Source organism: Malania oleifera, chromosome 9 (genome assembly GCF_029873635.1).
Source record: "Malania oleifera isolate guangnan ecotype guangnan chromosome 9, ASM2987363v1, whole genome shotgun sequence".
Classification (NCBI taxonomy): domain Eukaryota; kingdom Viridiplantae; phylum Streptophyta; class Magnoliopsida; order Santalales; family Ximeniaceae; genus Malania; species Malania oleifera.
Window position 1 is genome coordinate 52742594 of NC_080425.1, and position 10667 is coordinate 52753260.

Sequence of the window (10667 nt, forward strand, 5' to 3'; positions counted from 1 at the left end):
TCTTCTTTGGGACCATCTCATTAAATCCAAATCTACTTCAACACTAAATGTATTATCTTTCTAGTAAACACAAAATAGAGCAAAAATCGACAACATAGTTACATTACAAATTATGGTCAAACAAGATAATTAGAGACATTTAAAATTAGGAACGTATTATATATCTTATTTTTAATTTTGTTGTTAAAAATCCACAATATTATTAGTAAAAAGTTAGCATTGTAATTTTATCTAACAAAGGCAAAAATACACAATTCATGTAATTAAACATGTGTTGAACTTTTAAAGATTAATAAATCTTATAAAAATTCTTTTGTCTAAAGAAAGAAATTGTCATTCCATTGCTCTTTATGAAGCTAAGAGTTTTAAATTAGGGGATAAAATTTTATATTAAGTGTAATATTGACAATGAAGGGGCAGCTATTGTAACACCCCAAACCCTCAATCCCGGGTCCGATGCGTTGTACCTGTTAAAATACTGATATTCCATAAATCAACATATATGCAGTGGAAAACATGAACATAATCTTCATATATAATACCATAATACCATAATACCACAGTTTACTATTCCTATCTAAATTTCATATAATTCATCCATCACCTGCATTTCCATAAATTTACATAACTCCCAAAACATTTCAATATTTTCACAACCATTTCTTACTCAAAACATAACAACATAAAACATGTACTTAAACCTAATACAATCTCACAATATATCATAAATATACCCTTTCTCCTTTACAATCCTCAAAAGACTACAAACCCTCGAGCTCCCTAAGCCCGACCTCGAGAATGTCCTTAAAAAGAAATAATCATATCTGGGTGAGACACATCTCAGTAAGGGAAGAAATATATATATATTAAAACAACGTGTGGCTAACATGAGGTATATAGATATCATTTTAATAACATTTGCAAAACATTAACATAATAGTGAAATAATTCTCTGAATCTAATCAAACACATGCAAAAGTTTAACCCACAAGATTACCTAAGGATAGGGGTGATTACCCGCCCATACAAGTAGCACCCCTTTGTTTTGATACATAAGCAACCCGAAGGTCACTACTAAAACATACCAGAGAACTCACCTTACTCAATAAGCCCTCAAGTATTAACTTAATCTCGTACTCACACAGTTCAACAAGGGTTTACTAGCAAGGCCCTAAGGATAGGGAAATCTACCCATCCATACAAGTAGATTCCCTCTACCCTAATACGTTATGCAGCTACTGTCATATCTGAAGTTACTAGTGCACTCGCCTTACTCAGCAAGCCCTCGAGCGAAGAATACGCCCCGCCCAATCATAACATGTTCTACATATATAGATACTTCTAATATCATAATACATTATTCTTTCTGTCATTATTCAGTCATACACATTTGTTCATGTTCATAGCTTAAACATTTCATTGCATTTCACTTTACGTAATCTTCATCATTACATAGTTCACATTTGTCATTTCATACCATGTCATTTCATTGTCATTTTATAGCATTTTTTTTTCTTTCCTTCGTACTACAGCTGGTCTTTAGCCATCATCAGTTAGTCTACAGTTCATTTTAGCTGTCATTAGTTAGTCTACACAGAAGTGTGCTAGAATCTGCTAACATGGTTGTCTTTCAGTTATCTTACATTTACATGGTTGCATTTAACATACACAAGCAACATAGTTCGTATAATATTTTATTCTCCATGCTTTACTTACTTAGCCTGCATCTCATAGATTTAACATATATTTGCACAAAATTTATATTTACTTATGTCACACAATTTAACAGTAAAATTCATACATATTCCTGTAAAATAGGTCAACCCACATTTAACATTTATATGCTGAAAATACATTTCATTTCTTTCATAATTTCTCAAAAATTACTTTTCACTTTCATTCATTTACTTCCACATATACATAGCTATATAAGCAGTTCTAGGCTCAGAAAACATAATTTTACATGGTTGAAATTGTATACTCACATGGAAACATATATTTACTTAAATAAAACATAAACCCATTTTAATTCATGAAAACCTGATTTAATATATAATTTCCCCTTACCTGACTTTCGAACTACACTGGTAGGATCCCCGAATTGATACCCACAACGCTCACCTGGACCCTGAACAAAAAATCCTATTTTAATTAAAATAAATTCCAACTAATTCAAATCTTAAGAAAAGTACTTATTTACTACTTCCTAGGCTCCAAATAACATTATTTATTAAGAAAATTCCAAAATAATTCACTTACCCTGATTTTGGGATGTTTCTCAAACCCTCAAACCAACGATCAGCTACTACAACCTTGCAGAGAATGATCCTACGAACCTTGTGGTGGTTCTGGATTGTCAAACTGGGTCAAATTCGGCCTGAAATCGAAGAGAGAAGGTGGGAAAACCATTTTAGAGAAAGAGAGAGAGAGAGAGAGAGAGAGAGAGAGGAAAGTTCGCGAGTTCTCACTGAAAAATGGAGAAAACTCTATTTATAGGCATGTCGACGAAGACAAGACATTCGTCGACAAGGCCTGTTATTTCTTCTAAAATCCTTCTTTTTCCCCTTATTATCCTTTAATCCATTTCATTTACTGTATTTCCTAATTATTTTAAATTTTCGGGTCATTACAGTTGTAGACCCTCAAATTTTAACCATGTCATCCCAAAGAAGCCCCGCAAAATAAGACTTGACGTTAAGCCCTGAATGATCTCGAGTTTTAAAATTAAGATCCTGAGTACCAATGATTTTCAAAAGGATTGAGTCATTTTCATTAGTCAAGTTCCTTAAAAAATTTTCTCAAAAAAAAAAGAAAATAGAGTCTCTCAAAACAATTTTAGAAATTAAGTCTTCTTGATCCTAGCATAGATCCTTTTAGTTGCAAAGTTGGTCTCCTTTAGGTGTCCTTTAGTTAAGACCTATAATAATCTTTGTTAGGCTAAGTATCATGTTAAGTCTTAAAATCAAAAAATTAAGATCCGTAGTTTTAATCTTGAAAATAATTTCCTTGAATTTTTTTAGTTAAATTCTTTATTTTCCAAGACTTATTCCTTCTATTTCGTTGAAAATTGAGTACCCTGGTTTAAAACTAGGATCGTTTTGAGCTTTTCAAAATTTCTTCAATCAAGTCTTCTAATCGGGTCTTTTAATTTCAAAAACCAAGTTCTGTTATCTTTTTAAGAAAACTGAACTTTTCAATTTCTAAATTTAAGTCTAGGAATTGGCTAATTAAAGTCATTCAAAATAAGTTTTTTGTAACAACCTGACTCTCTACGTGGGCCTGGAGTGCTACTAATCCATTCATTTACGTGATAATCTATATTCTAATATCATATATGCAGTGAAAAACATAAATATAATCTCCACAAATATAATACTAGAGTTTACTATATCTATCTATAATCCAAAATAACTATTCATCACCTGTATTATTATATATACACATATCTTCAAAACATAACCTACACTTCCAATATTCACAACCACTCATTTCTCAGAAGACTTAAAACATAAAATTTATGTATTCCCAAAAGTATCATCAGAAATTATACCCTTTCTATTACTATATTCCAAAAATGATATAACAACCTCGAGCCCTCTAAACTCGATCTCGTGGAAGTCCTGAAAAAGATAAGTTCATATTCAAGTGAGACACATCTCAATAAGGGAAGAAACAATATATTAAAATAAAGTGTGGCTAACATGAGGTTTGTAAATGACATAAGTACACATTTTCATCATTTGCAAATCATTAGCATAATTTCTGAAATCATTTTTTGATCATAATCAAACACATGCAAGACATTTTACCCACGAGATTACCTAAGGATAGGGGTGATTACTCACCCATACAAGTAGCACCCCTCTGCTCTGATACATTAGGCAACCGAAAGGTCATGACTAAAGCATACTAGGGCACTCACCTAACTTAGTAAGCCCTCAAGTGATAGATTAATCTCATACTCACACAGCTTATAAAAAGTTTACCGGCGAAGGCTCTCAAGAATAGAGAAATCTACCCGCCCATATAAGTAGTTTCCCCCTGTCCTAGCAAATTATGCAGCCTACTACTACACCTGATACAACGAGAGCACTCGCATTTCTCAACAAGCCCTCGGGCAAAGAGTTTGCCTCGCCTAAATATAACATGTTCTACTAGCATCTATACTGATAATACCATGATACACTAATTTTGTTTGCCATTATTTTGCATTTCTCAATTGTTCATGTTTTCATCTTTTACTTTTCATTTCATTTCACTTTACGTGACTCTTTCTCATTTTACATTGTTCACATTTCACATTTTATTTCGGTTTCATTCATTTCTATTTTCATTTCATTTCATACCTAGCATCTTTCAGCTGTTTTACCCAACATTTTTCAACTGTTTTACCTAACATTTTTCAACTGTATTACCCAACATTTTTCAGCTATTTTACATGGTTGCATTAAGCTGTTTTACCCAACATTTTTCAATTGTTTTACCTAACATTTTTCAACTGTTTTACCCAACATTTTTTAGTTATTTTACATGGTTGCATTAACACTCATATGCAGCATATTTCATATAACATTTTCATACTCAGTTCATTTCCTATACATCCTGCATCTCTTGCATATAACATATTTTAGCACATCATTCCTATTTACTCATGTCACACTATTTATCAATAAAATTCATATATATTTCCTATAAAATAAGTCAACCCACATTTAACATTCATATACTTAAAATATACCTTTCTTATCTTACATAATTATCCTGAAAATATCTTTCTCTTTCATCAGTTCAATTTCATATATATGTATCTAATAAAACAGCCTTATGCTCAGAAAGCATAATTTAAAGGGTTAACATTTTAAACCCATACCAAAACATATACACATATATATAGCACAATTCATTTTCCATTGAATTCATAAAAATTCTGGTTTAATATATATTTTTTTCCTTTACCTGATTTCTTGAACTACGCCAACAGGGACCCCGAAAAGATGCATGCAGTGCTCACTTGGATCCTGAAATTTAAAAATCCTAGTTTCATTAAATCGATCCTAAATAAAATACTATTTTAATATTTCCTAGGCCCTTAAATTTCAAATAAATAATTATATCCTCAAATATAACCAATAAATCCCACTCTAACTTTGGAGTGGGGCCTAGGAAACTCAAATTAGAAATTTACCCCAACCAAAACATTGACGATCACGACTAGGACCCTGTGGTGGTACTCGATCGTCGATTTAGCAGTAGATTTAAAGAAAAATTGAGAAAATAGGAAAAAATTATTTTTCCCCAGGAGTGGTGCCTAAGTCACTCCCTCGACAAATCCACTCTAGTAGAAAATGTCGGTGGTGAAATTAGGAATCCAATGACACCTTCCGTTTCCCAATCGGCCGAATATTTATCGAGAAAATGAGGAGAGAGAGGAGGAAGACTGAGGAGGCGTGACGCAGAGGGAGAGAGAGCGTAGGAAATTTAGGGGGTGGCCTCTATCTGTATCTCAATCTTGAGATTAATCTCAGGATTGAATTGTGTATATATATATATATATATATATATATATAATATCTTTATATTATTATTATATCATTATTATATTATATTATATTATTTAATTAAAAACAATAATTTAATTAATTTAATGTTTAATTTTTATTAAAAAATTTTAAAATTTTAATTTTAATTTTTTTTGGGATCACTACATTCTCCCTTCCTAAAAAGAATTTTGTCCTCGAAATTTGTTACCTAATTATTCATTTCCATAATTCTACGATTTACTATCCTCATACCATTCAGTAAACACATCACAAAATACACTTTTGCATCATTTATAGTTAAATAAAATCATTGTTATCTTAAACATGAATTCATATCTGCCTTGTTGGCTTTTTTGCCTCATCTAGGACCATCGTATAAACCCATGCTGGTCTACCTCTGCCTAGTGGTATCTGTAGTTTCCGTCGATCCTGAGTCTATGCAGGTACTACAGGCAATGGTTCCCAATAATTCTTCTTAACGTGCCCTAGTTTACCGCACCTAAAATAGGTAGGAGTCTGAAACCAGCATTCTCCCCTATGCCATTTGTTACATATCTGACATACAAGGTAGGACCGATTACCCTGATAATCGGGATAACCCCAATCTCCTGTCTCCTATCTCGGGCTCACTGCACCTTTCCCTTTCTTTCCTGATACCTGACCAACCTTAGCCTGAAAACTAGATGGTGTCGGCTTCTTCTTCTACTCTATAGGCTCAATACTACCCTGGATGCTCTTTTCCAGCATCGAAACCTTATCAACTAAATCTGAAAAATTCTGAACCTGAAACCCCACCACCAGCTTATAAATTCTATGCCTCAAGCCTTTTTTAAATTTCATGGCCTTTCTTACTTCATTCGGGATCAGAAATGGAGCAAAATGTGATAATTCAACAAACTTGGCTGTATATTCTCTGACTGTCATATTCTCTTGTGTTAGATTAGTAAATTCTTCAATCTTTTCTTCTCTAACGGATGAAGAAAAATACGTATCAAATAATAGCTCTTTGAATCTCTCTCACGTCAGAGCTATCTTTACCAATCTCTGTTCCTCTAGTAGCTTCACAGAAAGCCGCCAGCATTTAGCATCTCCCGTTATCTTAAAAGTAGCATAACGAACCTTTTGCTCATCCGTGTAGCCAAGTACCTCCAATATCTCTTCTATCCGCTGAACCCAGTTCTCTACAATCACCGGATCAGGTCCTCCCTCAAAAGTAGGAGGGTTCAACCGCATAAATTCCTAAATGCTACTGCCCTTATCTACAGTTGGGTAGTTCTGTTCTCTGGAATCCTTTCTCATTTATACCCTGACCTTTCGGGCTATACCCCTTAATATCACAGAGGTATCAATATCCTCTTCACTCGAAGTCTCTAAATCATCCTTTCCTTTTGCCTCTACATCCTCATCCCTAGGATCCATCCTGAAAATATGACAGGAAAGAGTTAAGAACCTCATATCATAATCCCAACAACACAATTATATAATTTAAATCTAATATACATCCAAGTTCTCCATATGAGGACCAGTCTCACAGCTTAGAAACGAAATTTTAATTTTAATTTTATTTTTGAGATCACTACATTTTTGGTTTAAAATTGAGTCTTTTAATTTTAAAGTCGGGTTTTTGTTTGGAAATTAAAGTCACGTTTTATTGAACCAAGGGTCTTTCTTGGGTCTAAATTGTTTGAACCAAAATTTTGATCAAACTCTAAATTCAAAATTAAAAAATGCATACATCAGGGAAAGTACGTGCAGGTGATGCACAAGTAGGAGTGTTACAACAGAAGGGCATAAAAGTAAAATGACACACATACTTTCAAAGGGATACAGGAGACGTGTACAAATAGTGGGTGTAGTACAAGGAGTTCCGGGGGTACATCATTATACAAGGGGGAGTACGTGCAAGAATTTAAAATACATATAAGAAATAAAAAGGGAATTATAGAGAAATACAACCAAGGAGCTGATCCCCGGTAGCAGAGCACGCTTAAACACAGAAGCCAAGTAGGCAGCCGAGAGCATCTCATACCAAAACCAAACAACCAGACAGATACATATGAGAAAGAGAAGTCTGGAGGAGAGAAAGAAAGGGTAAAATCTGAGATCATTTTTATTGAAATCATCGATTAAGTTGATAGTGAATGTGCATTGTCTCTCTTGAGTTTCATAATCATGTTTGAATCTGAATGCTGGTTAGATAAGACTCAGACCTCGAATTCACTTCCCTGAATCTGAATCTAAGTTCGGGTTCAAACCCTTACTAGACCCGAACTCAGGTTCCCCCAAAGCTTATACCAAAACCAAATTTGTAACTCATCCGGAAGCCTTAGTGCTTTTAAAAGAGAATCAAACCTGTTCTTTTTTTTTTTTTTTTTAAAGAGCCCAACCAAAGCCCCTTGTTTTAAAATTGGAACTGGGCCAGCCCATTTTAAAATTCAAGTTCAGGCCCTATTTTAAAATCTAACTGGGCTGGTTTATTTGATAATAAACCCAAGGCCCACTTAAAAATGTCAACCGAGCCAAACTTCATTTGAAAAACTATGAGGCCTAGTTTTCTAAGCCCGAGGTCCACAAACCGCAGGCTCACCTGAGCCCAATAAGCTAGACTCGAGCTAAACCGAGTTCATGAAGTCTTGGGTTGACTTATGCGAGTCAACCCTATCACCCACTCACCGGGTTGAGACGAGTTGACTCATCTTCAACCCGAGGCCCCCAATCTCCACTAGAAACCCTAACCCTAACCTGCAAATTGATTTCGAACCCTAACTCTAACAAACTCTTACACTAACCACCGAGAGACCTCAATTCCCTTACCAAACCATCTGAACAGAAAATACTCAAGGCCATCACATTTTCCAGATTGCACATATCACGTGTAAATAATAATAATGATAATAATTAAAAAAAAAAATGATAAAATGTGAAGATACTTAGCTCCCTCTTCCACAAACCCTTCTTAGATATAGGATTCAAGTCTCCCTTTCCCAATCTTGCACGTTTGAACCATAGATGAACTAGGGGCTTTAGATCTAGAATTGTGTTAAGTAAAGCTGAAAAGTAGAACTTGGGGTTTCATTTCGGAAAAGGTAAGAGAGAGAGAGAGAGAGAGAGAGAGAGAGAGAGAGAGAGAGAGAGAGAGAGAGAAAGATGCTGAAGAGTGAGAATGATTGGGATTTCGATTGCAGGCGAAGGACAGTGGGAGAACTGAGAGAGAATGAGGGATAGTGAGGGGAAGGGATGATCAAACGAAAGCCAAGGTTTCGATGATGGGGGAGTTGCACAGGCATAGAGTTACAGAGAAACGAAGAAGAGAGGAAGCACGTGTTTCAAAGTTTTAGGGTTTTCGCAAGAACTGGAAGAAGAAGAGAAGGGAGAGAGTAAAGAGAGGAAATTCGAGAGATTAAAAAAAAATAAGCAAAACAATTTTTCTTGAGTTTAAGTATGTCAAGCCTCGGCACTTCAGGATTGTAGCACGTGGCATCTACGATACCCGCACGATCAAGGTTACAAGCGTTCAAATCCTCACCATTCATTTCGTGTGTTTTGCCAACGATCCTAATTCATGCCACGTTTGCAATCCATAGGTCACCCACCTTTCACCATCCAATCTAGATCTCCCTGGGTGATCAAGATCTGGACATGTCATTGATCCGCGTGTGTTTCATTGCCACCATTGGATTACTGCTCCTCGGTGATGATCGCGATGTAGAGACCTGAAAAATTAAATTAATGAAGTACTAAACGAAGAGAAAATAAAGTGAGAGGAAGAGAATAAGGAAAAGGAAGGAAATTTAAAAGAGAGAATAGCAGGGATTCATCGATGAACCCAGGGTCTTCGTCAACGAATGTCTCATAGATTTCGTCAATGAAGTGCACGTGCCTTATCGATGAGAAGATATCGAGAGTTTGAATATTTTAGGAAATTTCAGGTTCGTCGATGAACTAGCCTCCTCATCGACGAAGTTCTTTCATGGGTTTGTCGATGAATCACTTGAATTTGTTGACAAACGCCAACCTATAAATATGAAAACCCTCATTTTTCAACGTATTTTATCACTCCTCTCGCTCTCTCTCTCTCTAAACCTACAATTCTCTTTCTCTCTCTCTCTCTCTCTCTTCTCTCTCTCTCTCTCTCTCTCTCTCTCTCTCTCTCTCTCTCTCTCTCTCTCTCTCTTTGATTTCGAATTTGTTATAGCCCGAATTGACGATCGGGAACCGCTACAAGGTTCGTGGGGAGATATTCTACAACTTAGCCGGAGCATATTTTCAATTTGGAGTTTCAAGATATCATCCCAAAATTAGGGTAAGTAATATATTTTAGGGTTTAATGTGCTACTTGCAGTATTCGAAACCTAGGAAGTGTTAAACTAAAATTGTTTTGGGAAATAAGTTGTTTAACTTAGGAAAAATGTGATTTTTAGGGTTTTGAGTTTCGGACACCGCAGGCGTAGGATTTAAGTGTTTACGAGTCTCTCTGTAAGCCAGGTAAGGGGAATAAATTATAGTAGTATTTTTTGAAATTAATGGTTGAATGAATAAGAGAAAAGATAAATATGATATTTTACCTACGAATATTATGATATGAATATTAAACAAAATTGTGTGGCGTATGATTATATTGAGAACATGTTTGAAGCTGGGTTGTGTAATTTGCATGGAAAATAATGAGAATATGATAAAAACATATATGGAAATGTTTTGTGCAGTAATGAATATAAGAGAAACCAAGTGATGCTTATATAATGAACTGTAAAGATATGAGAATTGTTTAATTGAGAAATATTGAAAAGTGATATGTACTGATGAGTATCTTTTGAGAAATGACGAAATATGAAATATTGAAAGACTTTAGTGAGAAAGGTTGAATAACGTGAAATGAGATTTATCTATGTTATTATGAGATGAAATGTGTATTGAAATGATGAAAATATTATTGATATGTTGAGTTGAATTGTGAATATTGGAATATGAATATGAAAATGTGAACACAGTAATGTGAAAGTTGAAATGTGAATACTAGAAATGTGAAAATTGCAATGAGAATTATGCAATGTGAATACCGCAATGTGAATACGGGAAATGTGAAAATTTGTAATGAGAATACAACAATGTGAATACTGAAATGAG